The sequence below is a fragment of the Stegodyphus dumicola genome, chromosome 6 (genome assembly GCF_044657685.1).
Source record: "Stegodyphus dumicola isolate Sdum_Otavi_A_Nest chromosome 6, ASM4465768v1".
Lineage (NCBI taxonomy): Eukaryota > Metazoa > Arthropoda > Arachnida > Araneae > Eresidae > Stegodyphus > Stegodyphus dumicola.
In genome coordinates, this window is record NC_140773.1 from 193,156,053 (window position 1) to 193,179,693 (window position 23,641).

Genomic DNA, 23,641 nt, shown 5'->3' on the forward strand with positions numbered 1-23,641 from the left:
ATAAGTCAATTAATTAAAAATTATGTAAAAAAGCACCCTTAGTTTGGCCGATTTTAAGGATGATCACACAGATCCCTTTTTCGCTCATAAAAAATCCTGTGTCTGATCACTCTCAAAATCTATGCTTTTCTGACTAATTTTAAATTCTACATTTCTCAAATTCTCTGCCTATTTTAATTAATTCTAATTCTGTACAAAGGATATTCCTCATTCATGATGTCAAATTTATTTTCCTGTTTGAATAGACATCCAATTTAAAGCCACAGCTGTTAAATAGAATTATTTATTTTTAATACTTTTGACTTTAAACTTTGATTCATGTTGCCGGACAAAATACACGCACGCACACACGCACACACACACACACACACACACAAAAAAAAAAAAAAAAAAAAAAAAAAAAGAAAAAAGAAAAAATCAAATATCAAATAATTCACATTCAAAATCTAATTCATAATATTCATATATCATTTCGACATTCTTATAAACATTCGTATAGTGGTAGTACTATTTAACTTTTTAGGTTTGCGTTGTGAGTAACCTATGTAAAAGGAAATATCAATAACCCCAAATTCAATTAAATTCCATGTTTCTTAAAAGCCTCCCGGCTCAAACAAATGGAGGGACATGACAGACCAAAGAAACTACACTAAATTAAACAAATGAAACATAAAATACATATCAAACACATTTATTAATTTCTAGAATATTCAAACATATGATAACTAGGTAAACTGATCGGTCCCCTACAAATTAACCTTAAGAGGTAAATTAACATATACAGTCAAAAGTCGTTAATTCGGACACCCATAATCCGGACCTCAAAGCTAAAAACTTTCTGTGCATGCGCTGCTCTGACACATGCGCATAGGCGTTCATTCGTGCGCGTAAGACCTTTTACGTCTGCGCATATGCGCGCGCGCAAGTGCAGAATATGTTTTCGCGTGCGCGTTTTATGTATAACGGATGGTATAAGCTAAAATTATCTAATTATCTATTTCAGTTAATGTTGATGATTGCGTTGTTCCTTAATTTTCAAATTGAATACGGCTTATTATTATTTGTAGACTGTAAGAGCAATACTATAAAAGTAAACTTGAACTTTCGATTATGTCAAAAAGAATTCCCGATTCTGGAGCTCCCAAAAGATCATACAAAATGAAAGTATGTTTCGATGTCCATCAAACAAAAAGTGGAATTGCTGCAAAAAATGGATAAAGACATGAAGAATGTGACAGAGACATTAGTGAAAACGAAAAAATTTCGATTGACAAGTTAGTCGGTATTCTCGGCACAGCAATTAACGGGACTTGAACAGCGGAACTTTGTAACTGAACAAGAAATTATGTCTGTTTATTGAATTAAAGAGAAAGTATTAGCACATAAAACGAAGCAACTTAAACAACTTACATTGAAAGAAATGTTTAATAAAGTAAACAAATAAATATTAAGCTTTTTTTTTTTTGTTGTTGTAAATTTTGATACCCTTTAGATGATAATTGTTCTTTATTTCATAAATTACGGTTTCCTATTTTTAATTTTAGAATTTCTGCATGCCATCTTTCGAGATTTAAACTGATGATCTATAATCCGGAAAAATCGATCATCCGGAATCACTGAAGTCCCGACGAGTCCGGATTAACGACTTTTAACTGTATATCATTTTAAATCCTATACTCATGTTAGGTGTACTAATTTTTTTTTTTAACATTACATAACTCACAATTTAGGCGGCTGTACCACACGTATATTAATATAGTATCATTACTCGGTTACAATTTAAATACAAAAGACAGAAAAAAAAAAAAAAAAAATTCACTCACAGGGTGAAGTTCATACATTAAACTCCTATGCCATCATCGACTGATTAATATGGAGTGCTGATAGTTCAACAGATTGTTCTACTCATTTCGTTGACCATTCGAAGAGATCGAGAATGTCATCATCGACGAATTAATACGGAGTTTTAGATAGTTCAACAGATCGTCCTACTCATTTCGTTGACCATTCGAAGAGATCGAGAATGCCATCATCGACGGATTAACACGGAGTTTTAGATAGTTCAACAGCTAGTCCAACTGCTTTTAAATCAGGAATGCTAACGCCTTCAACAAATCAAGACCCAAAGAAGACACAGGAATCAAGATGCTTCTTTTAAATTAGGGAGCAGTCTTTATCAGGAATGCTAATGCTACAACAAAATCTGTATTAAGGTAACCTTGAGAATGTCAAATTAAAGTTCTTGGGAAAATATAACGAAGCAGCAGCAAAGCTACGTTTTGCATAAGCACTTGGTCTCAACTCGAGCAAAATTCTCATCAGCTGAAAGCCGACAGAAATTCAAGACCGCCGCCCGCTGGTACACGGCATTCGCGAGAGCAAGACCCACAAGGGGGTCAAGCCCCCGCCACTCGTTTTCTTCATACTCTTAGCTTGAAAGAATCAGGAAACAGAATGATCTCTAGCCTGGTGCAAGCACCCAGGAAATCTTGGTTTCTCTGCCTCTGTGAGTTCATAGGCTTCAAAAAAAAAAAAAAAAAAAAAAAAAAATTAAATCGGAACAATCCCGGAATTTTATGTTATCTAAATTGAGAAAATGACACACCCATGACGAATCAAACACCAGAAAATCTGACAATGCAATCCGAAAAACATCTGCACATATAACGTGAGAAAAAGAAATAGACCCCCCCCAACTAACAAGCGAAACTAGCTTTTACGAGCATCCAATTATCTAACTTAGTACACCCTCCCACTGTCTTGAAGTAAGAAAACTGCGAACTTTAACAAAGCGACAGGAAGACAATTTCCGTTTCCCACGCATTAGCTAAAAAGGGGCGACACACATACCTACTGCCTCCATTGTTAAAGGGCTATAAACCAGATGGCTCCCGCAACCGTTTCCCGCCTTAGTTACAATTCCTACTCAAGAATAATGAGTTAAATAAACCTTAAAAATACTCTTTTCCAGATTAAAATACACATGATTACAAATAAATATATTAGAATAATAATAACTTAAAACACATATTAGTAATTAAAATTCGTGCCATAACACAGCTTTTCAATGTGTATTTATCTTCTATAGCAGATAAAAGTTTATTAAGGATTTTTTTCAGTGTCTTTTATGAAAAATTATATTGAATATTATTTTGCTTTGAAAGGAGTATTCATCGATTTTTAAAAAAGAATCTCAATGAATTCTTTGCAGTTTTCCCCATTTCTTTCTTGAAGACTGTGAGGGTCACATAAATCTGAAACACTTTTGACTAGTCAGTGTGAGTGCATATTGAGCTAAAGGCTGAGAGAAAAAAAAAAAAAAATCATACATATTCAGAAACCACACTTAACCTACTTTCTCCCTCTAAAAAATCATTTAAGTTTGAAAGCCTTTATTATTCTACATTTTTATTTTCTAGTCTGATTGGAAAATAATTCTACTCAAAAGACCAATGAAAAAAGATCATCATCAATTAGGAAGAAAACAATAATCAAACACATTGAATGAGGATGAAATCAGACTGGAGTCAAGGAGATCTTGTACTTCTACAAATTTATAAATAATCCTAATAAAATGCCACTAGACGAAAGCACGTGCAACAGAAGCTCCAAAAAATAGCCCCACTGTTTATAATTGCCCACGGGGGGGGGGAATCCCACATAGATGAAAACGCTGATAGATAAAAGCCCACACAAATAAAAGGACACATGGTTTTTATCAATATAAAATGTATTTATGATTGTGATGATAATAAACAGAATATTTTAGTCCAATTTCTGATGTTTCATGTTTTAATGATAAATCTGTAAATTTTATTTATTTACACTGGTTATCATAAATTAAGGAAAAATCACAAAAATAGCGATAACTCCCTCAAAAATAAGCCAAACTGTGTAAAATTTGAATATGTTGCCAAGTAAGAGTAGCTGAATAAAACTCCAATATGCAAATTAGTGACACGGCACTCAGAACACGTCATCTGCGAGGAGCATAAAAGTCCATGTTTGAGAGCAAGCCCACATTTCGCTGTAATAGTGACATCAGAAATCTGAGATAGCCAATTCGTAACAATGACCTCCAGGCATCATTTGCCTGCAGAACTACAACAGAAAGCCATTGGGAGACTAGAGGCAGGTGTGTCAAACAGAAGTGGCCAGATGGCTAAATGTGAGTCCTTCTGTGGTTCATAGACTTTGGAGGCATTTTCAAATCACAGATTTGGCACCTAGGATGTTCAGCCAAGGATGGCTAACTGCTACGATGAGCGCCGATGACCGATATTTGACATTATATGCACTCAGGAATAGAACCGCTACTCCGACTCTTCTTAGATCCTTCCTTGCTGCAGCCACCGGAAGGTTGGTGTCAACGTCAACTGTGCGTAGAAGGCTTCACAAAGGTGGTCTGTATGCAAGGCGAACAACCATTTGCATGCTGCTCAAGTCACGCCATAGGAGGGACCGCTTGCAGTGGACACGACAACATGTCCACTGGACACCTGAGCAATGGAGGGGTATTCTCTTTACGGATGAGTCCAGGTTTAGTCTAGAATGCGATAGTAGGTGTTATTTGATATGGAGAGAACCTGGAACCCATTATCATCCGTCAAACATCTGTGAAAGATATGCATACGGAAAAGGCAGTGTCTGTGTTTGGGGTGGCATCTCTCTGGGTGCATGTACAGACCTACATGTTTTTCCAAGGGGAACCGTGAATGCTCATGTTTATAGAGATGACATCCTTGATGCTTATGTATGCCCATATGCCTGGGCAATAGGTGATGCTTTCCTGTTACAGGATGACAATGCAAGACCACACAGGGCTCGCATCGTATATAATTATCTTCAACAGGAAACAATTATGCGCATGGAGTGGCCAGCTCGATCCCCGGACTTGAATCCTATCGAGCATTTTTGGGATGCTTTAGGGAGAGGTCTAGCTGCTCTCAATCTGCCCCCTTAGACCCTTGCAACTGCTTTGAAAGAGCAACGGCTCTCGCTTCCTATAGAACTGATAGACCGGATAATTGAAAGCATCACACATCGCTGAATGTGCTGTATTGCTTCTAAAGGTGATTATATTCCATATTGAAGGTACTTTTACTATAGCAAACTGACATCTTCGATTTGTTCATTTTATACATGTACTAATTTCTATACTACCATAATTGTCTGGTAATTTCTTTTTATGTTGTTTGATACCTTACTATGTGTTGTTTATTGTGGGTAAGTTTCATAAAATTCTACATGTAACTTTTTCAGTAATCATGATTTTTATGATTTTTCCTTAATTTATGATAACCAGTGCATTTTGCAGAGTGTGAAAATGAAAAATACTGTGAATTTCCTCAAAATCTATTTTTGACTTTTTATGGCTGACCACTTATACATAATATTTCAATACTAAAAAAACAGGGAATATATTTATTCAAAAAATAGAATAAATTATTTTACAGATATAACATAATATTTTTAAGTCTCTTAATTCTTGAACTACAATATAAAGCTATATCCTGAAGGATTTAGTTTCCCTAACTAAAAAAAGCATTATCTTTACTTCAACTCTATTATTTTAAAATCAAATTAGACACCTACATCAAAAATGAATGAAAGAAACCATAAATCTTCATTCACAAAAATTCCTTTTATTTTAGCGAGAAATTGTGTTTTTAATCTCTCATATTTTTATTTCATTTCTAAATGCAACATTGTAAGAACAGGCTATAACCTTGTGTGAAAGTGTAAATTTGTCATGGGACATTCAGCACACACCGTGGAGCAAATTTTGACTCGGATTATTATTGGGGAGGGGGGGAATTACAGAAAATTAACTGCTTGCTGTTAAAATAGAGAGTAATAAAGCAGAAATACAAGAATGAAATGATAACTCAATTAAAAAACCTCCAATTCAAAGAAGTAAGAGTATATAGATCAGAAAAGGAATCTGTTAAAAATGTCTATTGCTGAAACTGGTAACGGAGTCGTAGGAAGACAAAAAAGGGAGTCAATGGGGAGACTGATTTGATCAAAAATGTAGGGCTGCCACTGACCTTGAAAATAAGGCATATAAGAATATGCTTCAAAGAAAATATACTATACTAGATTAGTTGTTGACAAATATAAATGTGCTAGAAAAAATTTAAAAAAGATCCACCGAGGAACTTTCATGAAAATCTTCAAAGAGATGTTGAAAATCTTAAAGCAGTAGGGAAAAGCAGAGTTTTTTTTCTCCCCCCCCACAAAATCAATCATGGATAATGAAGTTTTAACCTAGAACAACACTTTGTAGAGGGAAAATTAGTTCTATCTAAAGTGATAAGAATGACATTCTACAGACATGGAGGGAGCATCTACATGAATTGCTGAATTCTGACCTGTATACAGAGAATAGTGAAAGAACAAGCAAAAACCTATGACCCATTGGTCCCCCCCTCTGGAAGAGGTGAATCATGCAATAAAGAAATTAAAAAACAATCAATTTCCATGGCCAGACAATCCATCCGAACTATTAAAGGCTGGTGGACCTAGCTGCATTTTATTAATCGAAGACTTAATTCAACTCATCTGGGATTTTGAGACACTCCCAATGAAATGAAAACTTAGTACCGTCTAATACATAAAAACGGAGATATACTTGATTGGAGTAATTAAAGAGGAATTAGTCTTTTATGCACATCCTATAAAATACTTTTAACTATTCTTTTTAACAGACTTTTACCTTATGTTGATAATGCAATTTGCGATTATCAATGCGACTTTAGGCGGAGAAGATCAACTATTTAGCAGATTTTTGAAAAATGCAGACAATTTGGAATTGAAATGCACAATCTTTTTACCATTTTCAGAGCTACATATGATTGCAATAATAAGGAATTACTCATTGAGGCCATGCATGAACTAAAATTCCAGAAAAATTTATTGCACTGGTGGGTCTGACTCTTAAGGAAACTGAGATACAAATTGGTTTACAAGGTGACATTACAGAACAACTAGAGGTAGAATGGAGTGAGACAGGAGTTATGCATTGGCATGTCTCCTGTTTAAAATTACATTGAAAAAATATATTAGAGATTCTAGGATCAATACCAGAGGATATACTTTTAATAAGACTGTTCAATTACTGGCTTATGCAGATGATATTGCATTGTTGCCGTACTGTTCCTGCTCTTAAACATCTATTGATGGCATTGGGGGGGAAAAAAAAAAAAAAAAGGAAAAAAGATTTAATCTTTCTTTTAACGAAAAGAATACTAAAAATAAGCCTTGTTTAAAATCTGACTTACTGCTTAAGCCATTTAGAAATCAGAAGCTACAGATTTGAAAAAGTCTACAGTTTCACTTATCTGGGAGCAGAAATAAACTGTAAAAATAACTTTTGAATAAAAGAATCTCTGCTGCAAATAGATGTTTTCATTGCCTGAAGAGCTATTTGAAATCCTGCTTTCTCAAGTTAAGAGCTAAATTACTTCTTTACAAGATCTTATAAGATCCATTCTGTCTTATGCATCAGAAACTTGGTCACTGACTTTACCTGATGCGGAAACTTTGGGGATTTTTGAGAGAATGATATTGCATTGCATACTTGGTGGGGTTCACGTAAATGGATCGTGGAGAAAATCTAATTTAGAGTTACTGGCCAGAATGCATGAAGATCAGTGGTATAAGAAAATCTTTCTGGTAACCCCATGGGAACCATACCTCAGGTAGACCGCTGTTGAGATGGACTGACTATGCTCACAAAATATCATAGTTAGCTAAAAAAATAGAAATGGCAAAAAGACAAATGCTGAATTATGTGATATTTAGGGGCCAACTACTTAGAAATCTTGATAGCTTCGGCTATATCTTTTTAGTTAAGCATTAGTTAAGTTTTATTTCTTATAACCTTGAGTTCAAGCCCAAGTGGAGGCTTTGCTGTACACTCTGAGAAAGGAGCCAATTGTTAAGTTCTTATTTTGAGAAATAAAGGGTAATTAACCTTTCTTGAGGTTTCGTCTCAGTTCATGAACTAAAGTGATTATTCACTTAAGTGTTCAGGTGGTTCCTAAACACTTAGATGTTAGATAAAAGGTTGGAACCACCCCCAAGGTATTAATTTGGAAAAATCAATCACTAAACCTACTTAAAAGTGTGTTTCTGTTTCATTAATTTGATAGAAATATGGCAGTGATTGCTTTAAGAATATATTCAAATAGTTTCCTTCACAATTTTGTGGCAAAATGCTGTATAAAATTTTCCCACAGTTTCTTCTATTATTTGCAAATCTTACAAGAGGATAAGTTAAAATTGAGTTTAAGAAAAAGAAATATCACGCGTTTACTATAAAAATCATATGAACTTAGGACACTACAAAAAGAATAGCAACGAAAATTGCAACATTGTTTACTACAGCAAAGAATTATATATGGTTGCCCAAAGAATTGTTACGACACAGTAGCAAGAGTTCGGAGTGTTCTGAAAATTTCGCAACTTCTAAGGTCGTTACACAGATACGCAAGGTATAACTAATCAGCCTATGGTGCACTTGTTATTGCTGAATAGCCTGAATTTTAACAACTGAAAAATTTGTATTACTCTTGCTGCTGACTTGTATGGAAAAAAATTGGTCACCTTTGAATATCCACATTAGTAAGTTTATTGTTAGTGTAAAGTAGTTTATTTAGTGCTACAGATAAAAAAGGTAATCTTCAGTTATCGGGTGACCGGATTCAGAAATGTACGTGTGTGTATACAAACACACATATGTATGTACATATATACATTCATACATGAACACATACATCCATACATACATTTTTGAATATGGTCCTGTTAACAGATGAGTGCCAGAAACTCTTTTCTTTGATGTTGATATATGGTAAGAACACCATAAATACTGCGAAATTTGCTTCTTCCAAATAGTTAATATATAACACAGAATACAGTAAGACCCAGCTTAACGTGGCGGATACGTTCCATCAAAGTAGAGCGTAAAACGAAACAGTGCTAAACGAGGCTATCTTAACATGTAAATAATGGGGTTAGGGGAAGATAGATAGAAAATTGGTTAGGTATTAAATTTAATATTTTTTTTAAATAAAAAAAAAACCAAACATTTATTTCTTACAAAAATAAAAACAATATAAATGAATATGCTTATAAAAACAAATAAAATTCTCAGTCAGATCATTCAGTCTATTCTGTGTTTCCAATTTTCTGCCTTCCTTTTTGTCAAGAAGGCATTATGATAGATTGGCTTAACCCTTTGAGGGACGGTATCTAAAATAATTTAAACTGTGGTAAAATTTTGCATGAACTATAACTTATGGACCCTAAGGACACAAAATTGAGACTTAAAAAAATTCTAAAGCGAAATTCTGAATTTTGAGAGCCGGTATATATTTTATACCGGCGCCCCTCTAGGACATTTTTTTCCAGGTAGTTGCCAACTGTTAATCTTTGTTTTTTAAATTAATTTTGGGTACTTTTGATGTGTTTCTGTAGTGATGAGTGCTTGAATATAGTTATGTAAGTCTAAAGACAAAATTTTCTTAAATTTCGGCAGAAATTTAAAATTTTAAAAATAAAATTTATGTTTTTATGCACTTTGATGATGTAACCCAGCTGAACATACTTATGGGTAAAAAGCTCTTCAACTTGATTTAAATTCAATATTATTTTATAAAAAAAATTTAGCAAATATAACACTGCATGTGTAAATCGTATCATGCTGTAACTGAACTAGTATAATATTACAAGAAGATGTAACTCAGCCGAAAATTTAAAAAAATTGAAAAATGAAGCACTACCACCGACTCAGCTGAGAAAGTATGTTGCATTTTTGAAGTTGTATTTTATGCTTTAGATAATATGTGAAAAAAACCATGCTTCATGCTATGATACGAAGAATTGCCCCCTCCCTCCACGCACACACACTTTAGATTACGGAGGACCGTAAGGGTCCCTTTTTTATTTTTTGTAAATATAGGTTGTAATATATCTTTTTGTTCAGGAAGAAACACTGTTAAACAATTTTTATTTGATACACCTCAAAGCTCTTATTCTGATTTTCAACCCCTTTGGCTTCATAGGGGATCCTTTTCAACTTTTGGATAAATTTTAGTTTGTATCTAAAACGGGGCTTAGAAATATTTTTCCTCCTTTCACCAACTGTGAAAATTTATTTCCGAAACAACCTATTTGTATGAACCAGAGCGCAAATTTCTCTTGTGTTCTCTAGTCTTTCATCTGAAATTAACAAAGAATTAAAAAGAATTTCCCTAAAGAATAAAAGCATGCTTTCAAATCAGCAGTTTTTGTGATTACACTATGAGATGAACCTTAAGTACATTTCCATTTTAAGTGAGCTTTCCCTTTGTGTGATCTTATCACACTTCACAAAGGGAAGAAGGCCTGGCTCCCGAAAGACAAATTGGTTGTCAATCACCTCTTTTAATTTTCTTACATTCTAGGATTTTGGAAAACAGGAAGCAACAGGTGTGTTTTGGGGGCTAGCATGCCATGTTTAACCCCCACAATTGTGTGAAGTTTTGACCCCAGATGGCAATTTTAAAATCGATGAGTCTTTCTCTGGGGAAAGAGATAAGTGCTGAAATAAAAATTTTAGCTAAACACAGACGAATGAAACTAATATACTTGTATTCAGTCCTAGCACAGAGTCAGAAAACTCCCCATTCCTCCATGAACATAATATTTAATCCTAAACAACTTATAAGTTAATCATGAAATATTATTACATCATAAACTGTTATAATAATAAAGAAATTCTGTCACGTCACAGAGCAGAAAAGGAGAAGACTGGTGCTGCCATCTATTGGCGTGGTACCCTCAGTGTGGGCGCCGGTATATATTATATACTGGTTTTAAAATCGTATAAATAATCTGCTGTTAATTATCACTTCTGACTGAAATGAAGTAAATATGTACGATTCTGCATGTGTACGTCATATATTTGCAGATTTTGAATTTTTTCTTTCCCTCCAATAGAATATATCAATCTTCCAACATGATACCTTGGAAGGACGTATATTAATTTCATAACTGTAAAATATTGAGTATTCATAGGGTGATGTTGCCATTTAGAATCGAAAGAAAATACTAGACACTTACGATTATAGCTTTTGCTGTAGAAAAATTAGCATTTTTTCGGAAGTTAAAAAATTGACAAACAACCGGTATATATTATATAATGGTGCCCTTCAAAGGGTTAATGGCAAATAGCGTTCAATTTCGTCGTCAATCCATATAGACAGTCGTTTTTCCATTTCCTCTATAATGTTATTTCTAGAACGGGTAATTCTAGTTGCAGAGCTTGACGTAGTTGCAGTTGCCGATGACAGTATTTTTTCTTTATTCTTAAGAATCGTCCTTATTGTTGAAGTTGCCAAATTCAATGCATCACTAATTTGAGATTGACGTTCACCAGAATCTAATCTTCTAATCACTTGCATTTTAGTTTCCAGTAAAATGCTTTTTCTGGTTGCTTTCTTTTCTTGTTTTTTATTATCACCCAAGATAAAAACTAAAGATCATAATATTTGTCACTGTATTAATCATTATAGTATTATATAAATTTATACTTACAATAATGTCAACAAATGTTTCAAATGACAAAAATGCGTCTGTACAGCACCACACCAAACAAGAAACACAACTACACTGTTTTGGATATGTTTTTTGGAAACCTAGCGCTGCGCACAATTTTGGGGAATCCCCAGGTTGAAATAAAAGAGCGCTAAATTGAAACAGCACTAAACGAAACAGCGTTAAGCGGGGTCTTATTGTATATACAGTACACAGTCCGTAATTCGAATGCCCATTATCCGAAATGATCTATAATCTGGACCTCAAAGCCAAACTTTTTTTTTTGTATGCTTTACACATGTGCATGCGCATTGGGAGGATATGTCTCCAGACACGTTAAAAAAATGCTTGGCATAATTTATGGCCAGCTACCATATTTCATAGTGAGGATGGTGAAGATGATAGCCATGAATTTTAAAGTTTTCAGACATTGCAAACTATAAAATTTTCCAGTTATTGGATTTTGTAAAGAAATGTGAAGAAGCGGTAATAAATGAAGATGATATAACAGAAGTTTTTCACTGCGACGACAATGCCCCAATTATGAATCAATTAACAGACGGCGAAATCTGTAGTATGGTTCTAGATCCAGAAAATACTGCTTCCAATAGTGAAAAAAGTGACAGAGAGGTTATTGAAAAAGAAAAAATTTCGACTGACAAGTTAGTCGGTATTCTTGACACAGCAATTACAGAAATTGAACAGTGGAGCTTTGTAACTGTACAAGAAATTGTGTCTGTTTATAGAATTAAAGAGAAAGTATTAGCAAAAAAAAAAAAAAAAAAAAAAAAAAAAAAAAAAAAAAAAAAGAAGCAACTTAAACAACTTACATTGAAAGAAATGTTTAATAAGTAAACAAATAAATATTATGCTTTTTTTTTTTGTAAATTTTGATCATAATTGCTCTTCATTTCATAAATTAAGGTTTCATATTTTTTAATTGTATAATTTCTACATGCCATCTTACCAGATTTAAATTGATGATCTAAACCCCTAACCCAGAATTGCCGAAGTCCTGACCAGTCCGGATTTCGGACTTTGTACTGTAGTGGAAAGATAATATATTGATGGCAAACCGCGGCTCGAACATTCCTCACATGAACTCCGCAAAATCATGTTGATTGCAAATCGTGCCTCATTGATTTTTCATTAAAATATTCCCTTATTATCAGTAACAGAAAATATTTTCATTAGGTACTTACATTCATATATATACATATAGATGCAGAATTTTGATATTTCAGAAAATAACTGTTTAAGCAAGTGGACCTTAAAAAATGAATTCAGCTTTTTACACATTAATTGGTCAATAATACATTTTTTAATAGTATACCTTTTAAGAATAATAAAGGAATTTTGCAATTTTTAAAAATATTACTGAAGGAATTATCTCTGAATGTTTTAAGAAAGATAACTGCTTAATTTACGTAACACAGATTTTTTTTTTTTTTCTTTTCTTTTTTTTTTTTTTTTAAATACATGCAGTTTTTTAAAGTATTCATCTTACATTTCTGAAATGGAAATTAAAATGTACATCATATTTTTTATAATAACTAATATTTACTGATATTTTGAATAGCTTCTGAAGTGTGTTTTTAGAAGCTTAATTTTCTGTCATCAGTCTGATCAAATATTAATAAATATTTTTTATTACATCAAATTTACATTTCTTACACAGTTGTTACAAATTATTAACTAGTGTAGATATCTTGTTAGAAACTTCTCAGCTCTACACATATTTCACTATAAATGATTTTTACAGCAAACTAAAGACTTGATACTTCCTTATTATTATGGCCTCTGTTTTTTAAACGGCAAATTTCCACCAGGACTTTTGTCAAGTTCGTATTTACTTCTCACATATACTTTGTGCCATATTTCTCCGACTGCTTTTAATATGGCATTAGATGCATTTTCTTGAACTTTACTCACACAAACTTCGCAAAGTAAAGCTTATGAAGATGGCTAATTGTGCCTCATTAATTTTTATTTCACTATTTAATGAGGCACCACAGTCTTTTGACAATTTGTTTTCAAGCAGCTGTTATTGAATCAATAAAATGAAAGGTATTTATGTATTATCCCGTTGACCACTGGGGGAAATTTTGCCAATGGCTGTCAATTATTACTGCGGAATTCTAAAGAAAGTGTTCATCCATAACTGACTCTGAATCGTGCTACTTGGCTTTGTATACTATTTCAAGCAGTATTCTGAAACCAGTGAGCCAGTTTTCAAAATGTATGCTTTTCTCTCACTTGCAACTTTCATGTTGAACCTGCAGCTGCTTTTATTCATATGTTATTTTATTAAATAACCATTTTTGCTTATTTAAATGTGAAGCTAAAGCTAAATGCATCTTTCTTGGAAGACAGACATTTTCTTCACTTCTTAGTAAAGCCTTTTTGGTTAGACTATATTTAAGGGTGCCTCTTGGATTATTGCTAAGTTGTTGTTTCATTTATCAACAAGTCGTTATTTCATTTATGGCATTTTCAGTAGTTGAATGTTATGGAAACCCTATTATGATGTGACTGGTCGCATAATTTATAGTGAATTTGATTGATGGGAAAATATTTGTTGGATATCAATTAGGAAGTGCGTCTCGTATCGTGTGCTTTGCATTGTAAAATGGCTGCCGGTAGTAAAGTGTGTGTTTGGTGGTATAGAACGTGAGAGCGGAAGTTTTTTTTTTTTTTTTTTTTTTTTTTTTTGGTGGTTGAGGACAGAAGAAAAGAAATTTTGTTGGATGTAATTCAATGGAATTATAATTGTCCTGTTTGTATGAAGGAAATGCATGTGGTCGAACATCAAGATCGTTCAGATGGCTTTGAATGGGTTTGTTGCAAGAATGGTTGAAATGGTCACCATATAAAGTGTTCAATTAGGAAGGGAACATGGTTTGAGGAAAGTCTAAGTATTACTCTTATTTTTGTGAATTTACATGGCGATGCCAGTGTACAGATTCTAGTTCAGATAATTTTAGGAAGTTTTTGGATGCTGTTAAAGAATTTTGTGTGCCAGAGACTGAAATTTCTAAATAAGGTAAGTGGATATTTGTGTAGTACTTAGATGCTATAAGATGAATTTCCCTTTTTATGTTATTTCATTGTTTGATTTAAAATGTAGTTTAGTGAGATTATATATTTTTTGATTGTCTCTAGTGTAGAATTGGTTGCTCCTTTAACCTTTTAAGTGAAAAAAAATTTATCTGTACATTGACAAAGTCGGGAGTGTGCAATGCCGAGTTTGTGCAATTCTCCAACTTTTTGAAATGAAAATAGGTCGATGTGTAAAGGGATATGGAATTTGTGCAATTCTTCAAGTTGTTATTTTGGCTTGGGGCAAAAATCGCCACTACACAAAGCCAAAATAACAAGTCAAAAAATTGCACAAACTCAGTGTCTTAGTACCACCAAACATATTTTTACTGCCTTTTTAACTTTTTTTTTTTTTTTTTTTTAAACAGAAAATCAATTAACCCTCTCACAGCATACTATTTTTTTTTTTATCAAAATAGGTTAAAAAATTGCATATTTTTTTATTACCTCTTTCAAATCTACATATATTTAATAGTTAAAATATACAAAGAGTTTTTGTCAAAGAGTTTTTTTCCAGTATAGAATTAGACCTTAGAAAAAGGTTGTTAGAATACTGAAATTGAAGAATAATGATATAAAAAGAAAATTTTGAAAATTAATATTGGTTAATTATGATTTATTTTATAAAATACAAAGGTAAAACATATATACTAATGAAAATATTTGCATGATGTAATATTTTGCATATCAATTTTGCACCACTGTCGAACATATTCAATAGAAACTGAATTTTCAGATTCATCACTATCTGCAGAGGAATCCGAGAAATTCTCATTAGTTTCACAATAACTATCTTGAATATACTTGAAATCCGAGTCAGAACTACTATAAGTGTCGGAAATATTGTCAGGAATGTAGGTTATATCACTCGTGAAACTTTTCCTGCAAAGACATCTTTGAATTCTAAAAAGCGCGCGAAAAATGCTACATTACATATTCTTGTATATTTGGCAGAAATGTGGACAACTAATGCCATCCGTTAGCCCACATCTAAATAAACAATTAAACATCACAGAAAAGCCGAAAGGAAACCTTGAATGGGGAAAGAGTGGGTCGGACAGTTAAATAGACGGCAAAAATTCATCCCCACGGAAATCGTGGGTTGCGCAAATTTTTCTACATTTACGTTGCCTGTGGAAATCGCTGGATGCGCAGCGAGAGGCCCTATCACTTCTATAGACGCGCGCGCTTACCCGGGACAATTCCGAGAAACGAGATTCTAGTAGTACGGCTTTAAGCGGCAGGCTTCCGAGAAATGTTTCGTCTAGCTAGGAGGAACGTGTCCCGGCTACAAGCAACATTTTAAAACTTTCTCGAAAATGTTCCGGCTGGAGACGTGTTCCTCGAACGTTCAACCAATCAGACGAAAGTTCTGCTTCTGAAGAATCACGGGTATAACTTTCAATATGGCGATGGCTCTCACTGTGAAGTGATGGACGGTGGAAATAGAGGCCGATTTAATTATTGCTGTTTGTTGTAATACAACTGCCTGAGTCATTTTTTAAATGTTTATATATTCATTAAATATGTAATTGTGGAAATGTCAGAGTTGACAGTATTTTATGATGTTCTTGCAGTTCGGATTTGTTTACAAAATTGTTCGTCACCAAAAGTTCGCCAAATCTGTCGTATTTCGTGCTGATCGTGTATTATCATTGTTATATAATAGAATTTTATTTCTTAAATTTAAGTTGAATAGTTTTTTAAAATCCGTTTGTATATGCGCGGCTTTTCTCCTAATTACTTATCTTTGAAATTGTTAATTGCATAATCAGTGACACATTTTAAACAGCATAAAAGATGTATAAAAAAAGAAAAGCATAGCTTATGTAATAATGAGAATACTCATTAACGAAATATTTTCATGTTATTAACGAAATACTTTTTGGATTATAAATACATTAGAAACTATACTTTTATTGTAAATGCTACATATTGAAGCATTGGAAATTTATGGATTTATTATTATGCATGATGAAAAACATTTGTATATACATTCATTAATATAAATCTTATTCATTACATTAATACTAATAAATATATATTAACAACTTCTAAACCATTGCATCTCTCTATCTGTACGTAAATATATGACTTCTTAGATGTGTATATGTACACATGGGGAGAACCACGAAAACACCCATGCAGCCAGCCCGTTCGCGGGATTCGAACCTCGGACTGAACTACCAGTGTTCAGCGACTTTACCGCTCGGCCGCTGGTGGGCTGTAAATATATGACTTATTAGATGTGTATATATATGTATGTATGAATACAAAAATGAACATTGCCAAGAAGTTTATTTGAAGTTGCTTTTAATTCAGATAACGATTATGTAATTGGCAGCAACTATAGTTATCAGTTCTTTGCAAATTATTATGGGTATGTAATAATCAGTTGAAAAATAATTGATGAGTATTTGAGTACTAAAGAGTGTACACATTTTGTTATTGGGTAAATTCATAATTATATCATACGTATGATCTACGTAATAAAAACATGACTAATAAATAATAAGAAATGTAACAGCTGTGCATTTATAACATTTGATTACTTAAAACAGTGCACATCTGATTATCACCTTCATGTCTGTTTACATAATGAATTGCACTTTCCAATTAAGTGCACGGGCCTACTAGTGGCCGAAGCGTCGTTGAACACTGGTAGTTCTGTCTCAGGTTATAATGCCGCGAACGGGCTGGCTACATGACGTTTCCTTAATTTGCCCCATTTGTAAGTGGTATACGAGCCAGTTTTAAAAAATCTTCTCCAAAGGGATCCCTCCTGTTGTTATCCCTCGATGCTTTGCGGTAATCACATAAAACAAACTGAGCTCACCAGCGGCCGAGCGGTAAAGTCGCTGAACGCTGGTAGTTCGGTCCAAGGTTCAAATCCCGCGAACGGGCTGGCTGCATGGGCGCTTTCGTGGTTTTCTCCATGTGTAACGTGTATATGAGCCAGTTTCTCTTAGAAAGTCCTCCACGAAGGCATCCCTCCTCTTAGGCAGATAGCCCTTGAGGCTTTACCAGAATTACATACACACATACACTTTTCCTAGTATGCCTATTAAACACATTTTTTGCTGCACTTCATTTAAACTTATTTCATTTAAATTCCAACTTGTTTAGGGCGACTCCATCTTACTTCCTATCTCAATGTGTAACGTGTATACGAGCCAGTTTCCCTTAGAAAGTCCTCCACAAAGGCATCCCTTCCCTTCCCACTAGGGCAGATAGCCCTAGTGTGCTTTGCTGTAATCTCAATAAACCAAACCATAAAACAAACTCATGATGTGAAGACCTACTTTCTAGAGTTGGTATAATTAATGTGTTTTAGGTATATTACCGGGTGTTCTATGGGACAGTAAACAACTCGCACATGTTTGATTGCTCATGTATTCATATGCTTTATTTGATCTTCATTTTGCTAAATAGTATCTGCTGGCTGTGAGGAGGTAAATATCAGCCATATAGATTTTTGTCATAGAAGGTTTTTTTTTTTTTTTTTTTTGTCTGTTTGTTTGAATGGACAGAACATTAATTATGAAATTATGAGCCATAAAGTTAGTCAGAAAATGCTTTCACCAGGTCACAAATTTTCCAGTGAGCCATCAAATTTTCATTGAAATGCAGACAACAGAAAATACACATAAGCGATGTGTGATAAATAGACTTATCCAGCACATATTTTTAAACTATTCTTAGTGTATACAGAATTCGGCTATTACTGATGTAATTGATTGCTATAACCAGAAGTGTGTTTATCTGTTACATGAAGTGCCAGAGTGGAGATCAAAGTGATTAACTTGATAGCAATCACCTTTCTATTATCTTCCATTACTAACAATAAAGTTTAAAATGAAAAGCATGTGAGCGGTACAAACAACACGAAGAAGCGAATGTCACTTGAAAGGAAACGTCACTTTCGCCAATCTGAGCGATAACTGATTCTTGTTTGGCTTTCAGCCTGTTTACCAAGTGAAGATGGTAACCCTATTTCGCCAAAGGCCGTTTCTCAGAACTGTTGCTGCAAACGTTTTGTCCCGGCAACAAACAGCTAATGTGATAACGCTTTAATACACAGAACTCTTTTTAGAAAAAGGAAATTATGAGGAACAATGAATTCTTAATATTTTTATGAGAAAAAGAAAATATGGTATTATTCCGTTTTGTGGACCATAAAAAAATTGCAGTGAAAATGTATGCACAAAAGCGCCAAATCTAACAAACGTGCCCATTTAACCTGGCGGAAGTCGCACCAAGAAAAGTTACTAGAGTGGGCGCGTGGGGTATCACATACCCCAATATTTAAAATACAATAAAAATAGTTTTATTTAGTTTTAAAGCTGTTTTCCTTGTTCTCGTGTATTATAAATACATGAATAATAATTGGGTTTAAAAACAATTAATTTCCAAAATAATCTTAGAGTTAAAATTAAGATAAATGAAAATATAAAAAAATAAACATCATGCCTCTAAGATTCATTGCATCTCTAATACACCATGCTTATTTTATTTCTTCACACTTTGAACGAAATACATTCATGTGCTCTTGGCACAGAATGTTTTCGCATTTTAAACATTGCATTCATGTTCTTCTGTCCTTGGCGCGAGGGCAAAAAATTTATCACATCTTTCATACTTATTTGTTTCGAATTTCATGTATTCGTTTTAATTTTTCGTTGAAACTTCTGCTTTTGTTTTGCATGCAGTACGTCAATTTCTTGGAAAAGTATTAATCTCTGTTCTTTGTTCAATACTTTTTTTCATTAATTGTAATGCTAAGTCCTTCAAAAACAGACTTCTGTTTCTGGTTGGTGGATTAGCAGTTGAATGTAATATAATTCAAGCATTTATTACAGCAACATTGAGTACAGGAAAGAAAATTACCATTGGCCACCTCCTTGTTATTCTGGCAATTGAATAATTGGCTGATATTTCATCCCCCATATCCACTGCTTTAGTCATATTATAAAAACATGTAATTCCTGATGTTTGTTTTATTTTTACATGTTTTATTTTCTCCAATAGTATCATCTATAGTATGATCTTTGTATAATGTTGAAAGCATAAGAACAGTTTTTCCTTTTTTAGGGACATTAGGAATTAATGTTTTATCTTTTTCGAAACCAAAACAGTATAGAAAATATTCCTAATTTCATCTTTAGTTTCCGAAATGCAATCTTCCTCGCTTTCAAATATTTCTAATAAATCTCACAGGCGTTGCATCTCCAATTCATACGGAGTCATTCTTTTTACCTTTACCATAACGCGGTTAGAAATTTTCAAGAATTTAATGTCAAGTACTTTAAAATCACTTGCGAGAAGAAATATTTAATGTTACACTCTAGAATTAAATTTCTGAACTAAATATTCGGTCAGAAAAACACTTACGTGGACAGGCACGTGGGGTGTGTCATACCCCAGTTCCAACAAAATACCGATAAATCTTTTTCTGAAACACACAGAGAAAGAAAAAGCGGTTCTGAAAGTCAACCACAATTAGAAACTCAGCTACTGAATGCAGCACAGAATTTCAGTTTGTCAAGTTAGGAATATTCCACTTTTATGTAAGGGTGGGGTACGATACACCCCACGGGCCTTCCCGCGGGTTAACAGAACGCCAAATCTAGCGTACGTGCTGATTTCAGATTGCGTAAGTTTATATAGTTCTATATTTCTTAAGATGTCAGTAAAATACCAGTTTTATTTTTAAATCCTTTTTTGATATCCAATGGATTTAACAATTTGGGAATTGCCCACGACGAAAAGTCTGCAATACGATTTTGGGTAAAGTGCAGAATGACCCACTGTTTGACGTGTTTTTAAGAATTGCACATACTCGGTACCCATGTACAACAGCGACCTACTTTCACTCAAAAAAAAATTCCAGAATTGCACAAAAATGGCACAGCGCACACCCTTGACTTTATCTATGTACACATCGACCTATTTTCATTTAAAAAGTAAAAGAAAATTCACAAAAATACAATTGTTTTTAACCCTTGTAAAAAGTGGCAAACAAATAAGTGGGCGATTCTGCACTTTAACGAGAATTTTTTTCAAAGAAAAAGCATCATTCATTATAGAAAATTATGTTTCAACAACCAATGAGATGAAATTATGCTTTAGCGATAACTCGGTAGCGAAATAGCGATGCAGGCATCCATTCAGTTGTGTTTAGCACTTTTTATATAATTATAATAATGATCTGAAATAGTTATTTACTCTTATGCTTCCGTTCAGTCATGTTTAGCCTTTTTTATATAAATTATAATAATAAAAAAGTATTATATGAAATTAACCTTTCATTAAAATTAAAACATCAATCTTAGATTATTTACTATTATCAATTATTTACTATTATACTTCCTTTCTTGCATTAGGGTTGCCGCAATTATTTTTGGCAACACTGGCATCAACAATAGATTTTTTACAGCTCTCAAAACCGAATAGTACCGAAAATACAATAACACATGGTTTATTCAGAGCTCTTCTCATCATGAACAGAACATAAATGATTGTCGTTAGAACTACAGGCCACTTGAAGTTGGTTTGGACTGTTGATTTATCAATCTTGGCTTCATTTACCACGTGGGAGTTGAAACAAAGTACAGAAGAAAGATTTAGTTAAACAACTTGTTTTTTTATGGTACATGGAGAAATTCATTCACTAATCACATTTCAAGACATAAAATAAAACTAACTTAAAGAGAAAATGTAATCACTATTAAAATTGCATAATTTTGGATAATTGTTGGCTAAAAATCAACATCCAATTATAGTTTCTGAAGTCCATATAAATGAAATAAGCATACATGCAATTTGAATAATTATTTTTTAATTAATCCAGCACATAACCAGGAAAATATGTAATAACCCCCCAATTGCATTTTGTGTTGAATTTTTCGGATATAACTATGAGAATATATGCAATCAGAAACTACCAAAATGATGTAATAAATGGATTAGCAATTTTTTTTTTTTGCACCCTTCCACCCTTTTTCAATTTGCACCCTTCCACTTGTACTATCAAACCCTCATATGTACTTTTAGCTCAATGTACATCCAGTTTTAATTTTCCCAAAAAACGCCGTGGCACGCAATGAATTGGAAGTTGATCTGTCTGTTGGCTTTAGTTTTCCACATGCAAATTTTGATCGGAGATCAATCAATGGTAAGCTAATGTGGTTGCCGCTGATTGGCCGATGACGTCAAGATCGGCGGGTTGGCCGAGTATATATGTATATATGTACGCCGGTATCGGCGAATGTCTTGTTCTCTTGTGCGATTATCAGTTAGCATTATGCTAGTTTTTCTTTCAATCAAATGATTTTAAATGTAAAGGCTACAGTGTTAGCTTATTTTATTTTATTTATAGAATAAAGCATGAATTTTATTTAGATTAGTCTTAGCTTTATTTAAGGGAAGCAAAATATGCTTTGCCTTTATCACCACTGCCAACACTATCCTTATCTTCAGGGCAGATGTTTTTATTTTATTTGGATTATAATTCCTTACTAAATGTAGTATTTCATCTTGATGTACTCCGTCTTTGATATGATTTAAATAAAGTCATCATTATAATTCGCTTTCGATAGTGAAGAAAGTGACAGAGAGGTTATTGAAAATGAAAACATTTCGATTGACAAATTAGTCAGTATTCTCGACACAGCAATTATAGGGCTTGAACAGCGGAACTTTGTAACTAAACAAGAAATCATTTCTGTTCAATAGAATTAAAGAGAAAGTATTATCGTATGAAACGAAGCAACTTATACAACTTACATTGAAAGAAATGTTTAATAAAGTAAACAAATAAATATTAAGCTTTTTCTTTTTGTAAATTTTGATACCTTTTATATCATAATTGTTCTTTATTTCATAAATTACGGTTTCATATTTTTGATTTTGTAATTTCTGCATGCCATCTTACCAGATTTAAACTAATGATCTATAATCAGGAAAAATTGATAATCCGGAATCGCAGAAGTCCCGACGAGTCTGAATTAACGACTTTTGACTGTATAATATTAAACATATATAACAATAATATTAAACAGCAAAACTTTTAAAAACAAACACAGTATTTCAAAATTAAATTTTAAAAAAAAAATCTGGCTACACTAAATTTGTGCTCTTACAGTTACCGAAATAAAGCTCTAGGTTTGCCACAAGAAAACATACAGCTGGAGACCACAACCAAATTAAAATCGTGCCAAATAAAAAACTATCGCCAAGCTTGGCGCTCACCCCGATTATTTGGACTAATTCCAACATGACTAATTTCATAAAGTGTGCCAAGAAATTAATAACAATAAAAACTTCTCTGTCAACATGTGCTTAAGTGTAGAAACTAGACTGCAGGTTTGTGTAAATTCTGGTTAAATGAGGCTGGCAATTAGAGAACCTCAGAGATCGTACTTAATTGTAATTTCTATGCCATCATGCTTATGACTAAGTCATTGTTTTTTCATAACCTAGACCTCATTTTATAATATATAACTATAAAAAAAGAAAACAAGATCTCTTATAACTGCATATCTACTTTTGCACCTCCCTGATGCAATTTGAATAATATTTCAGCAAATAAAGGTTTTTCCAAAATTAGATTAATTCCCAGTCACTTAAAAATAAACACATATTTACATTTTGTTGTAAAGTATTAAAAATTTATTATTTTAAAAAAGTTTACATAATTTAGTCTAATCCCCAAATTAAACTAAATCATGTAAAAGTTTTTATATTTTACGATTGGAAATAAAAGGTAAATAGACTGAATTTTGAATGTAAATACAAGTTTATTTCTTATGTAAAAGATTTACTACTACATTCTACAGAACAACAGCAATCCAAAGAATATGTCTGCAATTTATAAATAATATTTATTGCTTAATTATCCACTGTGAATGAATCTATGTCTTGCAAATCTCTACTGATCCAGAAAAATGATACTGAATGT

The 23,641-nt window shown here is 33.1% G+C and overlaps 1 protein-coding gene across 2 annotated transcripts in view; it reads right to left on the minus strand.

The window, feature by feature from the left end:
- Positions 1-23,641, minus strand: part of vito (nucleolar protein viriato) — a 52,702-nt gene that overhangs the window by 27,441 nt on the left and 1,620 nt on the right. The gene's annotated exons all lie outside the window — the stretch shown is intronic.